The following is a 22,705-nucleotide window of genomic DNA, read 5'->3' on the forward strand; positions in this document are numbered from 1 at the left end:
CAATGTCACTTAGATAATGTTATTGTGAAACTTGGCGTGGAAATGACTTGGACGACTGGATGCTACATTAAATTCAATTGGAGTTAAATAGGCTATTAATCAACACTTGGTGACTATTCAGCCTGAAGTTCTCCTAAGTGAATAGTTTTGAAAAATATTATGGTGATACAAATAGAGGAGATTTCACTATTAAACTAACCTTGATAATATTGGTACGATTTTGTTATTGCTATTAGTTCAATATTAGTTCAAGGGTTTTTATAAGCAAGTCATATAAGGATATTCCATTCATGGTACTGAGACAGATTTTGTCTTTTGATTTTCATAAAGGCTCCCACTACAGGTTTACATACCTGTAGTTAATAGAAGAGTGCAGACTTTTATGGATTGTGTGTTTATATTTTCTAATTTGTAATGTTCTGTATTGTTGTATCCAGAGACAACCAATAGAGAAAACTGCAGCTAAAACATCTATATTGAGGTGAGCATGTTTAAAGATTATTTTAAAATATTTTTGTTGTCTTCAGAAGTTTTACTGGCAATCAAAGTATTTAATAGATTTGTTTCTCTAACTCATCTTCAGTTATATATATGATCACACAAAAGAATTCTGGTGTGTCTACAGAAGCAATATGACCCTCTGTCTGTATACTATAGTAAAAGTCAATAGCTCATGACATAGTCTTGCAACACTTAAGTTTTTCATATTTTATGGATTAAATTAAATTTACATTTCACTTCTGCAAATAGATAATTTAAAAGTAGAAGTTAATTAAAAAGTAAAATAAATGATCATTGACTTGAATGTTGGCTTCTAAGTGTCTAACATGCAGATTATATCTCATGGAGGTGACTTCAGCCCTTTCTTGATGTGCAGACAGGTAATGTTGTCTCAGATTAGCCATTCAGATTCTAGAACACAAACCTCTGGATATTTTGGAAAATGTAATTCTGAGATTTTAAAAAATGGCAAATTTCTTTGTGTACTAATTTTTATAGAATAGCCTCTGTGTTGAGAATTTCATAAAAATGCTCTGCATTGCTAGTGAAAGTAGCTTCCCTGATATCTAGTGAGGTGTTCAACTGAGTGATAGCTGGGGTTTAGTATTTCTTACAAATCTAACTGTTTTCAGAAATATGTATCCAAAGACATTGGAAATCTTACCTACATGAAAACTGACCACATATATTGTTCCTTTCAAATCAAGTTAGTGGATAACTTGTTAAAAAAATTCTTATTGCAAATTCACACATACAAATAAATAAGAATCTCAGATATCTTCACAATGCTTGGGAAGACATGCTCTTAGACAACAACTTGTATATTCCAATTTGGGATCTAAGATGTTAGGAAAGTTAAGGTGGGAGGAAACTCGTGAATGATAAATTCTAAAAGTCTTGTTCAGCAAATCTCACTAAAATATAGTCAATTTTGAATGCTGTTCTACTGGCTTTAGTAGAAGGTTTGAAAAATCTGATTAATCCTTTAAAAAGCTTCTGCTAGGCTGATATGTATGTATAGAATAACCTTTCCCTGAATATTAAAAGAACTCAAAAGTATTAAACTGTTTGTGGCTATTCTGACTTCTGTAATAAGATATCCTAAGTATGACAAAAAATGTGATTGTACTATTGGCTTTTGGACTCTAAACTTTCTAAGGCGGAAATTTCTCATTATATGTTTTCTCAGTGGGGCCTTAGTTCCTCATTTTAAAGCTCTAGCTGTAAATTAAATAAAAGTACTAAATAATACATGTTCCTATACTCTCTTTCCACTATTTCATAGACAAAACCATGTAATGGTAAAAAAAAGTCTATTTATCTTGGAATGCTGTGCAACTAAAAGTGCTTTTAAAATTAAAAGTTTTCTACGGTATCATCTATTTAGCATTTTTTCGTTATTGTCTTATTGTACTCTATGTTGAGGAGACTAAAAGTCAGCTGGAATCACAGAGTTTTTAAAAGCTGCCTGGCATTTCAACTTTTTTATTTCCACCACCACTGCCCCTGCCCCCAGCAAAGAATACAAAGTAATATGTTCAAAGCCTATTAAATTTATTACCTTCTTACTGAAAACCCATCTTTTAAAGATATTTACTTACAGACTTTTCATTTAGGATATGGAAAATTGTGGTTTGTGCAAAAATACCAATATTTTATTCATTTGGAGTGGTATTTAACTTATATATTAATACCTATAGATATGTATGATTGCTTAAAAATGTCTAAATGTGAGATTTATGGCTTGTATACTCGTTTTCCTTTGCTCCTGGATGCCATAGGTTTTAATTTGGAGATTGACTTGCTGGTCAGGTGAAACTGCTGAGGGTGTTGGCATAATAGAGACTTGTAGAAATTACTGTTTAGTTAAATAAAATAGTTGCTAAATTTATGAAACTCAGTGATAAGGAGAAGTTGAAAGTTTAGAAGTATCTGAATCATAATTTAGTGGTGAATCTTTAAAATTATAATTATGGTTTGGTTTTGATTTTTTATTTTGATTTTGTTCCTACCTAATAATACTTCTACTTTTCCAGGAAGTATTGAAATTCTATTAAACATGCTTCCAAAGATTTTAGACTACTGCATGATGCTTTCTTTCAGGAGCTATTTCTATTTTTTATCAGTTTCATTTTTCTCTTGTTATTAGTACATACACTGAAAATTTGACAGTGAGAGTACACATAAATTATTCTAGTTGATCAGATCAAGTCCCCTCCAAGCAAATCTACTATTTGATACTTTGTTAAAAACAAAGGAAACAAACAAACAAATCCCCCAAAATGATGAGAAACAGGTTAAATTCTAATTACTCTTTTATATAAACTTCCATTTTCTGGCAATCAGGAAGTTAAGGATTTTTGAAGACAAATTTTCTTCTCCAGGAACGTGTTAGATCTTCATTGGTGCTTCTATTGGTACCATTAAGACCCTACCATTAATGCAGAAAAAATATTACACTCCATGTCTGTTCTTCTAGAAGGTGTCTCAGGATGTGAACTTCAGTCGGAATTGATCAATTGAAAACATCCCATAGCATTTATTTGCACTCAGTTCTGAAAGTGTTAGATATTCCTGCAAGTTTCTTAGTTTTAGTGAAACCAAGGAAATGAAAGTAAGCAGGTTTCAGAATAAAATGCTCAGTGTATTTTCATTTGAGTAGGTGTCTAAAGGCAAACAGTTGTCATTCAGTGGCAAAGCACAAAAAGCTAAGACAACCACTTAACAAGAAAAGATGTCATATTTTGTGAGATCCTATCTAAGCAGAGATGGCACTCTAAAGACTGCTTACCTATTCCTCTTTTATTTCTTGCCAAAGCACAAAGCAACAATATTTCTCTGCTTCTCTTTCATATTACTGCTTTTTATTATTAAATTGTTGTTTTATCATCTTCTAAGCAACACAGAGAAATGATAAATTGAAGAAAATACATTTGTTAATTAAGGAAATTACTCTGAAAAAGCAATATGAAAATGATTGCAAAAAGTTATGCATATATGTTTTTGTGGATACTAATCTTCATTAAATAATAATTCCCACTTTTCATTTGGTACTAAAAAGGCAATTTATTTATGATATCTAAATGAGAAAATGACATTGACATGAATAAAGTATTTTATTGTTTTTTTCTTTGACTTACAAAGGAAAATAATGGTAAAAAGACAATTGCCATGAATTAGCAATTTTTATCATAGATGAAACTGAGGACTGCAAGTTGTAAATGCTTTGAGTAAAAAGTAAATAGGATATTGGTTTTTTATCACTGGTTGGGTGACAGGTGCCTTGCATAGTGAAAGACAGATGTGCTTTTCTAACTGAAAAATTCCCCCTTTCAGCTCAACAGCTTGCAATCTTTTATTACTGAAATATGATCATGTATGCTTTATTTCAGAACTGTTTTCAAAAATTCTCAAGGTCTCCTGAGCAATCTCTGGCTAAAACAATGTAAACCAATATAATACTACTGGGTATCATTCTTTCATTGACAGTGATTGACAGTGTTAAATATTTTGTGTTAAAATCCCAGATTTGGTGTCATCTGTGTTTGCATCTGATCTATCAGTCTGCATGCAGGTGAGCATTCCACTCAATTATATGTAGGAATAAGCATTACTATTATTACTATAATACCAATAATCTGGCATTATTGGTATAATAATGCCAACCTAGAGTTTGTGAGCAAATATATTCTGTCATGAAAGGCAGGTACACCTGAGAAATTGTTTGTGCTTTACACTGGATTAACTTTCAGAGTAGAGCAAGAGGAGAAAAATCTCTTCTGAATTCGGTGGGTTTCTCATCACAAAATTAGTTTGAATTATCTTCACATGGGCACGAGGATTATGGCAATTTCATAGAGAAATCGAATCATAATGTCACTTGGGTTAGGGGGACCTCTTGACAGGCCCTAGTAAAATGTTCACTCTCCTTCTTAAAACCATCCTTTGTATATTGAAAAGTTGATCTAAGGTGCCCTTGGAGCCCTCTCCTCTCTAGGTTCAACAACCTCAACTCATTCTTTTTTCATAGGAGAGTTGCTCCAACCTTCTGACTATTTTTTTGCCTCTTCTCTGGATCCATTCTAGCAGGTCCATTCATGTCTTTCAGGTACTGTGGATCCCAGAGCTGGATGCTGTACTCCAGGTGAGGTCTTACAAGAGTGGAGTAGAGGGGGACAATCACATGGCTGGACACATGCCTGGTGAGGTTGCCTTTCTGTTCTGAAGATGCCCATTGGCAGATCATACCCAAAGTTTCCTCCACCGCCCAAGTCCTTCTCCTCAGGGTAGTTCTCAATCCATTCATCCCCTTGTTGAATTTAATGAGATTTATTTGTGCCCATTCCTCAAGGCTGTCAAGATCATCATGGATGGCAACCCTTCCCTCAAGAATACCAACTACACCTTTTAGCTTTGTGTCTTCTGCAAACTGGCTGACTCAGTCCCATTCCCTATGTTACAGATGAAGATTTTTTTATAGTTTTGGTCCCAGTATGAACCCTTGAAGGATACCACTCATTCCAAATTTCAACTTGGACATTGAGCCATTGACTCTTTAGGCACAGCCATCCAGTTGATTCCTTATTAATCTCACGGTCCATCTCTCAAACCCTTGTCTCTCCAGTTTAGCAGTTGCGATCTTGTCAGGGATTGTATAAAAGAACTCACAGAAATGAAGGTAGAGGACATTTGTAGTTCTTCCGTTGTCCACTAATGCAGCCACTCCATATTACACTTGGTTGTAGATGGCCCCTAGGTTAGTCAGGTATGATTTGCCCTTGGCTCTCTAATCACCTCCCCCTCTCTCATATGTTTCAATATGAGAAATCCGACACATGATTTTACTGGGCAAGGTGTGAGGTTGTTGCCAGTGCCATGTCCACGGCAGTAAAACATGGACATACAATTTTGGATGTCATTAAAATATGAGTTGGATGGCTTAAAAAAACAGTAAGTGGGAGGAAACATGAGTGATTGTTAAATGTAAGTTTACTTCAAATCTGTTTATAAATCTGCTGTCTTTCTAGCTTCAAGGAAAAAAGCCAGTGAGACAGAGAATTTAGGTAACTTGAATAGCAGGTACTAATTAATTAGAAAGCTGTCTTTGAGCATATGGGCCTTGTCTTTGTTTCTGAGCATGTGAAAAAATATTTTATGGTGCTGCATAAGTAAATGAGAAGCAAAATGTTAAGGACGCTGTGATGAATTTGGAAGACAAGATGCAGTCTTTGTCTTACCCTGTTGTTTTGTTGTTACCATATTGTTATACTTCACTTAAGCTACCACTTAGTAAGATGAACAGTCACATAGCAGTTGTTTGGTAGGTTGAAATCAGGCCAATGCCTTGAGAATATGAAACATCCTAGTGCTCAAGGTGTTGTCCTATGAGACAGGTAATATAAAAGATCCGGGAAGTATTGCAGAAGAGGGTCCTCAATTTTGTTGACAAACAAAGCATGGAAGAATAACATGGAAGAATAACACTTTTGGTCACATTTGGGTTTACTAAATATGATTTAAGCCCATGACATATAAAAGTAATATTTTTACATTTAAAGTATTTGTAATGTATTCTCCCGGCCCTAATAGTTGGGGTTTTTTAGATTGTTTGGTTTATCTCTGCAATTAAAGGTTGATGCTGCTAATACTGCTACTACTATTATTTCTAATACTACAATTACTAGACTATGAGGTTTTGCCCATAGTTTAATAATTAAGAAAATATTTGGAAATTTTCAGTTTAAAAATAGCTATCAACACTTGCCTCCTACTTGTCAGTAGATGTGCCTAAATTCTAGTGAAAACATTTTATTTGTCACAGGATTCAGAATCTAAACCTGTCGGGGCTAATCAGCCAGTTCAGTCATTAACTATGAATTACTTAGATGTGAAAGAGATTAGCAGAACCAAGTCAACATGAACAGCACATGAAAAGGAATCTTATTGATTTCAAACTGCAGGATCAATTATTCAAATCTTGCTCTCATGAAAATCAATGATGGGCTTTTTTTTGGACTGTAGATGGAAATTGAAGTTCATATTGTAATAATTCCATCTTTCTGTAGATTTGCTTTTGTGGATGTCACAGTTTCATAATTGCAGAATTCTGCGTTCCATATTTTTATTATACATTAGTTATTAATTTTCAACTCTCAGAAGGGCATAACAAAACTAATTGTGGCATTGTAAACTAGATTAAAAAGGACAGCTATTGCAGGTGTGTCTTTAGTTTGAGAAAGTTGTTGTGAGCCATCCGAGATAGAGTCCAAAATTTATTCTTCTCAATTATAATGAAAGGTTATACAGTATGTTACACCTCCTATTTATGGCAATCTTTATTATGAGAATAAGCGGGTGCAATTTTAGTAAGTGTTAGAGACTACAAAAGACAGTGCTGTAATATCTCTATTAGTGGGTTTAGCTGTTCACCCATAGAATAGTTCAGTATTCCACAGCCATCAACAGGTAAACTTTGAAAATTTCATGAGGTATTGATTTTATTTCTTTGACAAAAGATGAGAACACAGCAAGTCAGAAAAGGAATCTGTCCTTTGTGACAATGATTGCAACAAGAACAGAAACCTAAACTTGCAGTCCACACCATTTTCTAAAGACAAGAATATTCTGGTTTCACTACCTTTTGTTCTTTACTTTCCCCTTTTATATAAAATCTTGTGTTGCAGCAAGCCAGTTTGGTTTTTAAGTCATCTAGATGAGTTATTTTTGGATGGGGGAATCCCAGTGTGGCAAGAGATGATCTGACCCTATTTTTCTTATTGAATATGTCAAGTAGGTTACTTTGCCTCTGATTCTCTCCTTCCATTTCTCCAGTAAAGCATCATCATCATAATAACTGTAATGAATCATCATTAGACTGGATCAATGGATGTAGTTAGTATTTACATAAACACACACACACACACACACACACACACACACGTATATGTAAATATATATATATGTAATTTATTTATTCTTCTATTTTATCTTCCAAATACTGCTTACTTTCTCCATTTGGCGCCTTCTCTGGATAAGCACACAGCACCCTATGAGTGATAGCACACTTCAAATAGGCAATGATAATAACTGTTGTTTGTAAACATATGTAAATTTAAAAGTATGGGCTTTCAGTTCTTTGGAGATTTTTAATTTATGGCCAAAGGATATTTTTTTTTTTTTATTTTCAGATTTCAATGTGCACTGACTTGCAGAGGTGAGGATATGATATCTGTTCTGGATCTGTGGAAATAACGGAATAGAGGGTTTAAAAAGGATATTTTTTCATAGATGTGTCCCTTAGTATACTTTGATGTATGAAATGTTCATAGCTTCTTTTTTCAGTAGTGCGGTTGATTGGATTGTCCTTTCCTCTTTCTTTCCACATTACTGTCTCTTTTTTACACACCTTTGATTCCTTTTGGCCACTCATGAATTCAACTATGATTTTTCTGTCAAACATTCTTTTACTTTGTGCTTCTACCTTTTCTTTACTTTGTGCTTCTTCCTTTTCTTTATTTATCTTGGGCTGCATCATCTTCCCTCTGTACTTACAGAGGTATATTCTACAGCTCATTTTACACAAGGTCAAAACTAAATGTTTTCTAAAACATTTTCTAATTTTTACCACATTATTATCTTTGACATTTCTTGCCAAGCTGCTAATTTTCTCTATCTTGCATATCTCCAAATTTGTGTTCTGTTATCTATTTGCTAAAAACTGAGGTACACATTCCAGTCACACACTGATTTTATTTAATATTCTCACCATTCCTGATAAAGGCCCACGGACTTAATTACTATCTCCTGTAGTAATCCTGATTACTAATCTGAGAATTTTGAAGATTTAACAGAAAAACAGACTACTTCATCTAATCTCATTGATGCCGGATAGCTTTTGGATGTAAAAAATGAAAGGAGGATTTGGACAACTGTTTTCACAGATACTGCATAATTCCAAGAGATCAAGTTTAGCTATAGATTTTGTGATGATTTATTTAATTTTTCTTTATTTTTAGTGTCCATTTGCCACAAAGTTTGGTAAAACAAATATTTGTATATTTGTCAAACACAGACTCATGAAATGCAAACAATATTCCTTGCTCAATTTACAGCTGAACAAGAGGCAGGACTATTGTCAAATTTTCAGTGATTTTATGACAAAAATATTTGCTTAGTAGCTACTCTGTACCAAGTGAAAAAGACAGATGAAGTGTTCTGAAACTCTAATTATAAATCCATAAACAAACTCTGCCATCAAAAGAAGACATGGATGAATGTGAAACAGGGCGAAGAAAACTCTGAAATCAGTCTTTGTGATACTTCATATTAAGTAGGCTGGTAATTTGCTATGACTTATCATTGCTGCCTGTTACACAAACCTTGTGCTGTCAACATTCTATTTGCTGTGGGTACTAACTTTTGGGGGAAACCCCTCACTTTGTCCACGAGACCATATTGACTTTTCCTTGAGCTTTGAACTATTTGTATCCTTGTTAATGTTTGATTCAGCTTTTGCTGTAATTAAAATATTTAGGGTCAAGGAGGTTTCCATAGAAATTTTGTTCAAGTCAGAAAATAAAATCCTGCTGTTTTAGGAACTAAGTTTAAAAGTAGCCTGATTTAAAAAAAATAAGTATTTTCTCATTCCTTTTTAGAAAAGGACTTCCTATGAGGAGGCCATAGTTGGAGTTCTGTGTCTGGTTTGAGGCTCCTTGATATGACAGGGACATGAATATATTGGAATCCAGCACAGGGCCAGGAAGACTAAATAACTTGCAGCATTTGAACCATGTAGAGAGGATGAGAGAGTTGGGATGATTCATCCTGGAGAAGGGAATGCTCAGGAGGATCTCTCATGGCTCTGGGAAAGGAGCAAAGAAGACAGAGTCTTAGTGGTGCCTCGTGAAACACCAAGAGGCAGTGCCAAACTGAAATACAGGAAATTTCACTTAAATACAAAGTATAAGTTTTTTATTGTCAAGGTTATCATATACAGAACATATTGTATGGAGAGGCTACATAGTGTCCATCCTTAGAGATACTGAATTATATCCTTCATGGACATGGACCTGAATAACTGCTGTGGTGACAATACTTCACAGAGTGATGTTGGACTAGATGATCTGCTGAGGTTCTTTCCAACAGGTCAGTCATTCTGCAGTTATGCTGAAGTACTTCTAAATTGTTTTTGCAGATTAATTAAGCACACTTAATAAATTTAAAGCATTCCACCTTGTTATATTGATTGCCTTTCTTATTTTCATTAAATGTTATGTATACCCTTCTCAATCTCTTTTAAAAAGTAAAGTAGTAGATGATTAAGTAATTTTTTTGAAAGAAAGATCAGAAACACAATGAAGATGCTTTCATATGGCCCAAGAAACTTACCAATAATGACTAATGGTACGTAGTAACACAAATAATACCATTTTTCTTATGCTCATTTTACAAATAAAGAAATTCAATTGGATAGACTTCAATTTTAAATTAGTCTGTGTGATATTAATTTGTCATGCATTCATCCTACTACTCTCAAAAGAAAATCAAGAAAATCTGATTTACTAGTCCATGTGAAAAACAAGCCTATGGTCCTTAATTTACATTCCATTCTCAAATATCTAGTTATTGTTTCAATTTAAATTAATGCTAATTATCTTCCTGGAGCATTTAGTTTCTCTAAAGGCTGTAATTTTCAAGAGGATTTTCAGATTTCATTTGGATGTTTGATACCTAAGTAATTTAAGTACTAATAAAATACAGTCTTTTGTTTCCTTGTACATTATAGAAACACTATTTGATGTTAAAAAAGCTTTTTATTTCCTACTGCATAGTCTTACCTCAAATGTCAAGCTCCTAATGTGAATTAAGTCTTTCTATTAATTCAAGATGGAGTAGAAGAGTGAGTTGAAATAATGAGATTAAAGAAAATGACTAAAGTATATTCTGCTGATACAAGCCCTTATTTATTAGTGTTGATCACACCTACAAAATACATCGGTTCAGGAAATGGACTTCTAAGTTTGGAATCTTTTAAGGGAGGATTAAAATAGAAATGGTGTGGAGGACTGAAACATTTACCTCTGTTATACATGAATATAGAATTTTATAACCAAGCCCTGGTGGAACTTTCAGACGGATTAAATACATAGAAAAAAGTAAGCAAAAGAAGTGGGAAGGGCTGGGGAGAAAACTGGGAAGTTTGTTTACCACTCTTTTTAAAATGTGTGTCAAGCATGTTTCTGTCACAAAAACACATTTGGGGAGTGATGTTGCTGCATACAAAGACAACAAGAACCGTCTCACTATAGAAAGGGATTTTACAAATTTTATATTGCAATGATCAATGTCTTAAAATGTATTCATTCTTAATAGCCATTTATGAAAGACTGTTAAGACACAATTTTTAATTTTTCTTTTAAATATGGGAGTTTACCAATTTACTCATTATTCCAGTTATTCCAATTTGTTCAAGGCTGGGTTATGCTAGTAAGGTGCAATTTTGAATAAAAGGAAAAGGATAATAAAGGACTTAAAATCAGTTTTAAACTTAATATTTTCATTATTCTGGTCTGTTTTTTACTGTTTACAGATTTAAAAAACAAGCAGACAAAGAGCTAGAATATTGATTCTGGCTTTTCAAGATGCAGTAGAGCAACAGGAAGCAGTGATGCTGGAAAAAAGGCCATGTCATACATGTCATCCTTTTACACTTGCAATCAAAATGCACATGCAGAGGAATTCTGGGTTTAAACCAAGCATCGGACTTGTCATTTTTGTCAGTATTCCAAACAGGATTGGTCACATCAACAAATAACAAATCTTTAGTGAAGAAGGTGCTGTCACCAAGTAATAATAAATACTGCATTAACATCTTACACTGGAGCCTCCTATTTGGAGTGTTAAAGAGGTTAAATATAGCAATTTACATCATATTATTATGCATAGTAGTGAATAACTATTTGGGTGTTATATAGCAATTTGTTGCCAATTATTAAAATAAAGGGAAATGAGCATATTGCATTTTCCTTGGTTAAACTATTAATGCTACTTGCCTTTCCTTTTCCTTCAGGTCACAGACAGTACTTTCTATAGTGATAAATATGTATCTTTTTTATTCTATTTCAATTATATTTGATTAATATACTTACTGAGGATTAGACTTTCTTAGCATTAAAATTCAGAGTCTGGATGTAACTGTTGCTGGCTTGGTTCATTTATGCTCATTTCAGGAATGCTTGGATTTCCTACTAACGTAAGGAGCTTAGCACCCAATGTGGTTTAAATATAACAGCACTTCTGAAGTGCAAGACAAAAATTCTCTAAAATAATTCTAACCTCTTATGTGTTTGAAGAACCATAGACTCTCTGCATCTGAATGTGACTGTGGTACTAAATGTACTAAATTGTGCTAAATGGTACTAAAATGCTGGCACTGTGCATCCCAGCTGAGCTGGCTTTCACAGCACCTTAAAAGACCTGAACTGATTTGAAATTCACAAGTAAGGATTGTCATGACTGTGAAATCAGAGTCCTCATCAGAGCTTATTTGAGTCTACGTAGACTACTGGGTTCCATGCAAAAGAGAGTGTACATAGGCTTCCTGGGTTTTGGCTCATGTTAAAATAATGATTGTTATTTTGCATTCATTATTAATACTTGTGAAAAATACATGACTATTAGAACAGTTGCTAGATCCCAGAATGATCCTTCACAATTTGTGTTGAGCTCTTTCATTTTCCGTTTTTTTTCCAAGTTATTGAGTCTTGTATTTTTGGCTGAAGACTCTTTCATAGAAAATGCACTAAAACTGAAGCCTCTGTTAGGTGCTCAGGATATTCTGCTGAGAAGGACACTTTTGAAACCATTTAGACTTAGAAAAAATAAATCCATTCAAATTTCTCATTTTGGAGAGGAAATAAGCCTTTGCATATCCTATAAATGTCATCACTTGCAAGTTGGATAAATACTTTTTATAAAGGCTCTGCTTTGAAACTAAATGTTTGAGTGAGTGAAGGCAATTCCATATCAGTTTGAGATAAGCAAAAAATTTTAACACAACCCTCTTGAAATCTTTTGTCATGCATTATTGTTCTCTTTTCTTTGTGTTTCTATTTCTTTTTTTTCCTCTTTTGTTTAGGCATGTTCATCATCCATGCATAGTTTTCCTCGGCATCTTCACTGTGGAAGAAATATGAATATCTTGGGACCAAATTGGAGTCTGGCACCATAAAATGGCATTTTCTGTTGTTTCATGGATCCTAAAAGTTCAATATAACTTGAACTTAGAGTCTGACCCAAAATGTTTGTCCACAAGCTAATAAAAATATACATATTCATATTGACAATATCTAACTCAATCTATTTGCCAAATGTCTAGCTATGTTTCTAAAATTAATCTTAGCAACATTAGAATGGCAGAGGAAAACAGTGGATGTTTCTCATAGATTTTTATTTTCCATTTTAAGGCATGGCCCTGTTCCTTTTTCTGTCAGTGGAAGCACTGACTGTACTAGTGCAGAAGTGATTGTCTCAACCATACAGTGGTAAACCAAACAAGAACTGTTTTGAGTTTGATAGACATGAATGTAAGCATTTACATAAGAGGGAGTGGAATAAATTTTTTTGCTGAAACTTTACAAATCAGTTCTGGAATCCATAGGCTCAATAGCAGGGAAAACTAAGGCCAAGAAAACATTGACCTCATGGTGTTTCGTGCAGTCCTTGGTTCTTCTGCATTCGGATGAGTGCAACGCAGATACCAGCTATAATAATAATTTAATAGGGCTTTGGGGCCAAGTGGCATGCTACCCCACTTAGACATTTAATTTTCTTTCCCTCATCTCCTAAAAGATGGACCTTGACAAAATACCCCTTGGAAATACTTCCTGACATTTACTATCTGCCCAGCTAAAGCACCATATGAGGCTCTTATCTCCTAGCAATTATACATTGTCAGTAATTTCTGACTAGTGTTTGATCTCCTGCCCTGGCTTTGCTATATTTTTGGGTAGATTTAATAGTTGCATATAGACACTCCTACAATAGCCTACCCCCAAATGGTACAAAAAACACCAAAAACTCTGAACTTCTTTTTCAGAGTTCTCAGTATTTCTATAGCTATATACTGTGAAGAATCTTTCAACAGCCCTGTTCAGCATTTGTACATTTTCATAGGAAAAATTTTACTGCATGCAAGAGGAATATTTTTCTGAGTTTCTAGTATATTTATATGTTCCTATCAAATCATAATATCAGAATGTTTAGAAATTTATTAACTGCATCCAGTATATTTGTCATAGGTGGCTTATTCCTCTTTTGAAATAAAGGAAGTTATATTTTGTGTAGCAGGGATTTGAAAGAACTTCTAAAATATCTTAATATTTTTACATGCATCTTTGTTCCAATATGTATATGTTTAATCAAAATTTTCCCTTAGACTTACAAAAACATATAGTAAAATTTGCTAAGAGCTTTTAAGAATTTTTATCGTCTCATGATTACTTCATATTTGTTTAGTCTGAATGTTGAAATATCCATGTGAAAAAAACACCCTCAGATATTTCTGGCTGGAACAGTCACGTTTACTGCTCATAAAGAATGATGTGCAAAATTGTTGGGACTTAAAAAATTCAGTAAATTGTCTCAAGCACTGAAAGAAGGAAGTTCCCAGAAGATAAACTACCATAACTGGCACAGATGACAAACAGAATGCTGTTAATTTCAGGCCTACATGGAGGTGAAAGGTTTGGAATTAGCACACTGGACAAAATTCCACTGTGCAAACTGTGGAGACAATAATGGGACACAATAACACAATACACAGGAAGATGCCAGGCCTGGTGAAGTAGATTTGCATAACCTATATGGACAAAAAATTACCACTATGACAAACTGTGGGAAAGGAAGTAACTGCCTACACACATGCCATCCCAAAATATGTGGGACAACACCTGATTTAAGTAATTGAGAGAGACTGAGATGTCACATTGAATCAAAAGAAGAAAGTGGATTTGGGAGCTGAGAATAATTGGAGAAGCAAGAATGGAATGTGGAATAGGATATCTCAGAAAAAAAGGCATAAATAAAAACTGTGTCTGAGAAATCTGTGTAGGTGGCAACCATGGCAAAGAAAAAAGCAAGGAGACAGAAATACAGTTCAAAATAATTTCAGATGAGGATTCAGAATTGTCACATCTTTCAGAAAGACAAAATTCTAATGCATAAGTAAATCTACTGGTAAAGCAGATATCTCATTTTCCTGTAAAATCTTCCCTGGAGGGTGACAACATCACTGATAATGTTATAAAGTTCAATAAAATAAGAAGGACCTATAGTCTAAAGATTGTCAACTCACTAAAAGGAAGAGCTCATACAATATGTGTGATTAAAGCTCTTTTTTCACTTTACACTGTTTCTTAAAATCTAGCAAATTGCTTGAAAAATACCTAAAATATTCCAGTTGTAAGGAAAAACATCTGAAAAGTTAGGAAATTCTAGCATTAAGGTTACCATTGGATATACAAACAATTATAGTGGACTATTTGCAATGAACGATTGGAAATGCTTTGTGTTATATGAGCAAGAATTAGCCTTGAATATTACATAGGTAGACTGGTACAAATGAGTCACTTGGGTAAATCTATTGAAATTAAATAATTCTTAAAGGGAAAGAAAATGGCTTATTTTCGTAAGCAATTTTTCTTTGCTTATATTACAAAAGAAAATCTATAGCAATTATAGATATGTCAGGAATACATGATATTGTATCAAGCTAATTTAGGTATCTCAAAAACCCTTGGGCTGTTTCCTTTTACTCCTTCAACTTTATTTTCCATATGATTCCTAGTCTTTCTTGTAGCCACCTCTATCACATGTGCTATGTTGGTAAATTCATTAAAAATTATGAGTTGTTTTGATAACATGATAGTGGTGGAATGGATTGGACACCTAGTGTTGTGGTTTGACACTGGCCTAATGCCAGACACCCATGAATGTTGCTTGCTCACCCTGCCCTGCCACAGCTGGGCAGAGGAGATGGAAAAATATTAACAAGGGGTTCATGAGTTCAGATAAGGACTGGGAGGAAACACTCCAGAGGCAAAACAGGCTCAGCTTAAAGTTACAAAGTGAATTTATTACTAACAGAGTCAGAGGAGGAAAATGAGAAGTAAAATAGACCCTTAAAGAACTCTTTTCTTCCCCCAGCCCCTCCCTTCTTTCCACTGACAGTGCAGGGGGTCTCCCAAGAAAACTACCCAAGGTTTTTCTTCCTCTGCTCTAGGAGTGGAGTCCTTCCCCTGTGAGACCGTGGGTCTCTCCCACAGGGGACAGTTCTCCGTGAACTTCTCCAAATCTCACGAGCAGCAGTCCTGCCAAAACTGCTGCAACGTGGGTCTCTCTTAACAAGGATGCAGTCCTCCAAGAACAGGCTGCTCCAGCCTGGAAGCAAGGGCCCTCCCCCTCTACTGGGTCTCTCTGGATCAGAGCCTCCTCCAAGCATCCACGGCTCCAGCATGGGCACCTCCCCCAACAGGCGGCAGGTGGATCTCTGCATCCCCCGTGGATCCCCACAGGCTTCAAATGGATCTCTGCATCCCCCGTTGATCCCCATGGGCTGTGGGTGGATCTCTGCATCCCCCATGGATCCCCAGGGGCTGTGGGTGGATCTCTGCATCCCCCGTGGATCCCCAGGGGCTGTGGGTGGATCTCTGCATCCCCCGTGGATCCCCACAGGCTTCAAGTGGATCTCTGCATTCCCCGTGGATCACCAGGGGCTGTGGGTGGATCTCTGCATTCCCCGTGGATCACCAGGGGCTGTGGGTGGATCTCTGCATCCCCCATGGATCCCCACAGGCTTCAAGTGGATCTCTGCATTCCCCGTGGATCACCAGGGGCTGTGGGTGGATCTCTGCATCCCCCGTGGATCCCCACAGGCTTCAAGTGGATCTCTGCATCCCCCGTAGATCCCCATGGGCTGCGGGTGGATCTCTGCATCCCCCGTGGATCCCCAGGGGCTGTGGGTGGATCTCTGCATCCCCCGTGGATCCCCAGGGGCTGTGGGTGGATCTCTGCATCCCCTGTGGATCCCCACGGGCTGTGGGTGGATCTCTGCATCCCCCGTGGATCCCCAGGGGCTGTGGGGGCACAGCTCCTTCACCATGGTCTCACCACGGCCTGCAGAGGAATCTCCACCTCCTGCCCCTCCTTCTCTACTGACCTTGGTGTCAACATGTTGTTTCCCTCACATGTTCTCTCCTCTTCCTGTTCTCTGACTAGAAAAAACAGTGTGCCCACTTTGTTTTGATCACTTAAACATCACAGAGGTGTTACCGACCTCTCTAACCGGCCCAGCCTTGTCCAGCAGCATGTCCATCTTCAGTAGCCATCAGTCATTGGCTCTGCCAGACATGATGGAAGCTTCCAACAGCTTCTCACAGAAGCCACCTCCATGAACCTTCACCCTCTCCACCCCCTGCTCCCTCCCACTATAAAAAACCAGGCCATGCAAAGCCAACACACCTAGTAATACCTGCTTTCTATACATTGGTTTATCCTGGTCTTTGGGCTTTACTTTGTCCTAGTTTTTAGATTGGAGTGATTTCTTCCTCTGCTAACTTTTGAGTGCATTTCCTCTCTTATTTAAAAACTGAAGCATTTGAACGTGACTGAGGTTTCCAGTGATCATGGGTATTCACAGTGATACCCATCAAACTGGATAGTAGGAAGTTATTTCAGAAGTGTGTTTAAAAATCTTCCTCTACATGATACAAAAATTGACAACATAGTACTTCAGAAACTTTTTGAAAGTGCGTAAGAAAGGAAAATAAACGTGAAAATTCCTCCAAGTAAGCAAACTAAGGCAGTAAAGCTTCACAAATGTGAAATAAAAAAAATAGGATAGAATAAACAGCCTTTGTAATGCTATTTTTACAGAAAACCTTTTATGATATGAAGAAACAGGAGTCTATTCAGATGTTTTCCTTATGCTCACAGCATTGGACCATAGTATGTGGCATCTCTTCTTTACCTAAACAGAACATGAATTAATGTGACAGATAATTGTGAAATAATGAGACCATACACTTCTGCTTTCTGTATATCCTGTGTTCATGCCGATTGAAGTAATTTTTATTCTATTCTTTTGGCTAGTTCAGTAATTTTAATCTGAGAATCAGAAAAAGGAAGACAGGTTGGTGGATGCTAAAGTATAGTCACCTTTATGTCATTTTTTTCTTATTAAAGATTGTGTGTCAGACTGCTCTTTCCAACCAGTTTTCAGATCTCTCTCTATTTATTTACACCTAGTCCAAAAAAATTTAGACCAAAGAAGGGCAATCTTCTAGGGTTTAAGGGTATTTTATTGAAATAATTCCTTCCAACTGCCATTCTTGTAATGTCTTGTCATGAGCCACAACCCCCTTTTGCATATTTGACTATATCTTCATTTTTGCTCTCTTTTCATGCCTGCTCTAAAAAGTATATTTTAAGAATCCGTTCCAAAGGAGAGTAAAATAGGCTTTTGCCTCATTCTGTTCCCAATTTAGTTAGCTTCATTACGTTGTACCTTCTATATGCTCGAGACATGAGTGTGTTACAAATGGGATTCCAGATGATCTTTAATGTTAATGAGAAAATTGTCACTCTGGGGGACTCATTTATGGTTCTACTTGCTAAGCAAGATTGACACTCCCTGAGTCACTGCTTTGTGTACAGATATTTCATTGAAAGGAGTAGCAGCCAGCTTATCTCTCACTACCCACCCATTTCTTAAAGTCTTTGAAAGAATTAGTGGCACAAACCTTTCTTAAATGCTATTTAAGTACTGTTCCTTGTCACTTAGAAACCACCGGTCTGGATTTACATCTTGGTGCTAGTATAATACAGCAGTCAAAAATAAATTGTTATTTAGCCTGTACACTGTGGAGATCAAATATTCTTTCCTGGACCTTGATGCTGAGTGTGTGTGTGTGTTTGTATAAATAAAAGTATGTATTTCTAGAACTTGGACAATAGCAGTAAAAAAATTAGCCTTTCTAGCAGATGCATGGTACTTCAATAGGAAAAAGCAGCATCGGCAGTATGATTCTTCAATTCTCAGCATAAGTTGCTCACTGGCAGAAATGGAACTTCTAATTAGAGATTGAAGCAATGGCAGAGATTTTTTATTGTTTTATATTTTGCCTTATTGCTGGAAGACACAAGAGCAGTGTGACATAGTTGAGAGTAGGCTCTTGGCCAGGTGCTAGAAGCAGGACACAGTGATCATGTGGATGATTATGATTAGGTTTATTGTTAATACAACCTAAATAACAGCTCTACTGTCTATTACAATGAATTATAATATAAAAATGTTGTGGTCCTTTGTGTTGAGTCTTGTACTTTAGTGAGACCTTGTTGCTTTCTAACATTCTCAGAGAACTCTAGGTGTGCCTATGTCCATTTAGTCTCAGATTTGGTCAACAGTCTACATCTAAAGGGCTATAAAATAAGCAAATTTTCCTAGAGACATGCAGACTAAGTCTTTGGCCTTGCATAATCCACAATTACAAAGCAACAAAACACCCATGTAGCTACTTCAGAACTGTAGTTCTGTATTTGACCAGATCTTAGCACTTTTACACACTCACCCAAAACAAAGTATTCCTTGTCTTCATGCTGTGTGTACCCTGCAGATATCCTTGACAGAGTGCAGAGTGGGTGTGGGGCTTGTTGGTCCACACAAACCTGCTTGCAGCCTCTGGAGACAAGGTGTCCCAGCTGGCCCAGACTGCAGCACTATTTTATATCTTCATGCATGTGCACCAGAGCCAATCAAAACCAACTCAGGGCCCCCATCTCTGGAATACATTAATTATGTAAACATCCAGACAGTTCCTCCTGCAATACCCACCGGGTATTCTTAGGACAAATTAGCTCAGCAGAGAGGGCACGAAGGCAAAGTGTATAACATGGACACATATATGAAGACTCAACTATCTTGCCACTGTCACAAGAAGAAAAGATATACAGGGTGCACCTCTGACCTCCTGAAATGTACATTTTTTTTCACCTCTTAAAGTTGCAACAAATAAAATCCTGCTGGCACTTTTTTCTCCTGCATGCTATCCCTTCAAAGTTTTGTTTTCCTCTATATCTGAGTCTTTTTGTTGTTATTTCTCACTTTCATATAAAATACATTTTTATGCGGTGTCTAATGTAATTAAACTTCTTTACATAACATATTATTCCCTGGAAATTTTCCACAGGATAATTCTATTTTTTTTAGTTTCTTTTCTGTAATATCTGAAATCTCACTCTTCCTTACCCAGACACACCAAACCTCTTCATTCTGCTCTGTGTGATATCATCAAAACATATGCTACACACATATTGATCAAATTTTAGCTGTCTTATGCTGTTCTCAGTTCTTTGTATTTTAAGCATGAATTGAACAGTAAAAGATGACATGAGTATATCAGGTAATAGATTTATTATGTCAATATCTCTAATAAAAATGCAAAAGCATTCAGCAGGTTAGTGAATTTGACTCTTGATTTTGGGAAAAATAATAGATGAAGAGTGGGTGTACACTGGCAGCTGATTCCAGGATCATTTTGGTTATCGAGGAATGCTAGCTTCTTCTGTAATCAATTGGGATAGATAGACACTGCCAGAGGGATATTCACCAGTCTGAAATGGAAGAAGACTTTCCATGACTACAGCCATAGATTAACCTTTCAGAATTTGAAGTGTAAAAGTAGGTTTAATTAATCATATACTCCAAAGGCAGGTGTAAATTGGAAATACGAAGTAGAAAGGCATGAAGAACCAGAAGAGGTTTTGTTCTTGGAGATTTAGCTAAATTGGTCGTGAAAAGGCCAGCACTGTGTTGGTCTGGGAGTTCAATATCAGCCTGGTACTTCATGCACATGAATGAACAAGGGGAAAAAAATGTTATGTATAATGCCTTCCTTTCTGCTGCAGATAAGGAGACAAGAACAATCTGTCTCAGGCTGTCATGCATTGCCAATATATGCAATGGAGTACACAACATTTTAAATAGCTACTCAAAACCTAAAGCAAAAGGTGTTATACTGCCTTGTGCAAATACTTCTGGGAGACACTCAAGGAGAAGCTTTAATTTTAACACAGAAACTTAAAGTGCTAAAAAATGGGAAATATTATTGCAACAGTGGCATATCATTCTGCATGTAGAGTATTCAACAGTGAGTTACATGGGACTATCTAACCACCAGCACAGAGCAAGAAAGTCTGGGCATGCAGCAATGGGGTCCAGGCTGAAATCTGCACTGTGACAGCTACAAAATACCTGTTTTACTTGGCAGTTTGTGACTGATCCCACTGAAGTGAATAGAAAATCTTTCTTTAACTGTAGTGACCTTTTAGACCAGACCCGCTGCTCCCAGATACTGATGGCAGGACTGTCTGATAGATGGTTTGCTTCCATAGGCCTATTTCTCCTGTCCCTGATGTAATATAATTATTTGTATTGTAACTCTAACCAGCCTCTCATATATATTCAAAATATTCTTGTTATTCTGTGTGACACCATAGGACTGTTTGATATCAAAAAGCTAAAAAGACCAACAAAAACATTCCTCATGAATCAGAAAAATAAAATTCAGAACCTCCTAGTACAACTTATTAGTATACTGCAGAGAAATAGTTTGTCTAAAACAAAGATCAATTCAGAAAAAATCCCAAACCAACTTGAAAAAACCCAACAACCCCCCCTGCCCCCCCGCCCCACCCCAAACAAAGCTTGAAAATGCTCAATCCTTCATAAAATAGAGAAACTGGAAATAAGGAAATGTAAAATAAGGAAACTGTAAATAATGACATTTAGAATTCCTGGAAGTATAATTTAACAAGAAATATTGTTATATATTCATGTTGCAATATCAGAGGAACCTATTGAGGCACTTAAGTGAGTTGGCAAATCTTGAGACAGTTTATGTAAAATTACTTAAAAAATGGGTGGTTTTTCACATCGTATGCAGCCTAATCTTTGCAAAAGAAGTAATGATGAAAACAATATCTTAACTCTAATATATAATCTAGAAATTAAAATTCTTAAAGTGATACTGTCTATTAATTTTGTTCTTCCTGGGGTAAAATTTGGTTTATATAAATTATGCCTTTCTCCATTGCTATTTATTAAATTCCTTCCCATCACTTGACCATTTTCAGGAAAATCTTTGGTTGGATATTAAACGTTATGGTGAAGAGTCACAGACATTCATTGGTATATCAAAGATATAAAGATCTTCATCTTGGGGATTCTGAGTTTTAGGAAATCTATATTTTAAAAGAGGGAAAAACAATGAAGGTACAATGCTGAACAAAATTAATAATTCTGTATCCTGTGTTTATTTTGCTATAGCTGTTAACAAATGCCTGTGCAAATTCCATCTACACAAATGTGAGAACAGATTGAAATCTGTTTTGTTCGCCATCTGAATTCTATTTATTCAGCACTTCACAGGAGGAAGTCTCTGAATAACAGGCAACCTGTCTTTCTAGCATGGTTGTCCAAGGGATTATTTCCCCTCTAAAATTGCACCAATCTATAGCATAGCTTTCTCTTTCTGTCAACCCTCACCTGATTTCACACAGAGCAGAGCATTTTGTCATGTTGTCCTGCAGGATCTTCCCTCCTGCTCTGGTTACTCCAGCTGAAGTTCTAGCCTTTTTCATTTCTCAGTTCTAGCATTAATCTTGAAATTCTGCTTGCTCTCTGAGTAAAATAAACTGAACTGTAGCAGAGGTTCTGGCAGAAGGTTAGGGCATCAAGAAATTAATGGATATAAAGTTTCTAGGATTGCAAATACTGTGAATATCACAGTTTTGATTAGGAAAAGGAGAAATCCAGGAGTTCAATTTGGGACTGGTTGAAAAGTCAGTGCTGAAGGAGTTCTGTCCAAGGAATCGACAGTCTGGGGAAGGTCCAGGGTGTCTAAGAAGAAGCCCAGACCCCTGGTGAGAGTAGAATGGAAAAAAGGCCCCCAAAATAACATGAGGAATAATAAATTCTCTCTTTCCTAAGGAAAATTACTGAAACGTCCAGACCTATAAAACAGCCATAAGTTAGTGTTTTAATTAACGCTAGGATTATGGATAGGATTCAGATTGTGAAAAAAAAAAAAAGCAAGCCAAGACTACAGTTTTATTTGATCTAGAAACAGCTACCAAATGAAGCTGGTGG

This window comes from Molothrus aeneus, chromosome 5 (genome assembly GCF_037042795.1).
Source record: "Molothrus aeneus isolate 106 chromosome 5, BPBGC_Maene_1.0, whole genome shotgun sequence".
NCBI lineage: Eukaryota > Metazoa > Chordata > Aves > Passeriformes > Icteridae > Molothrus > Molothrus aeneus.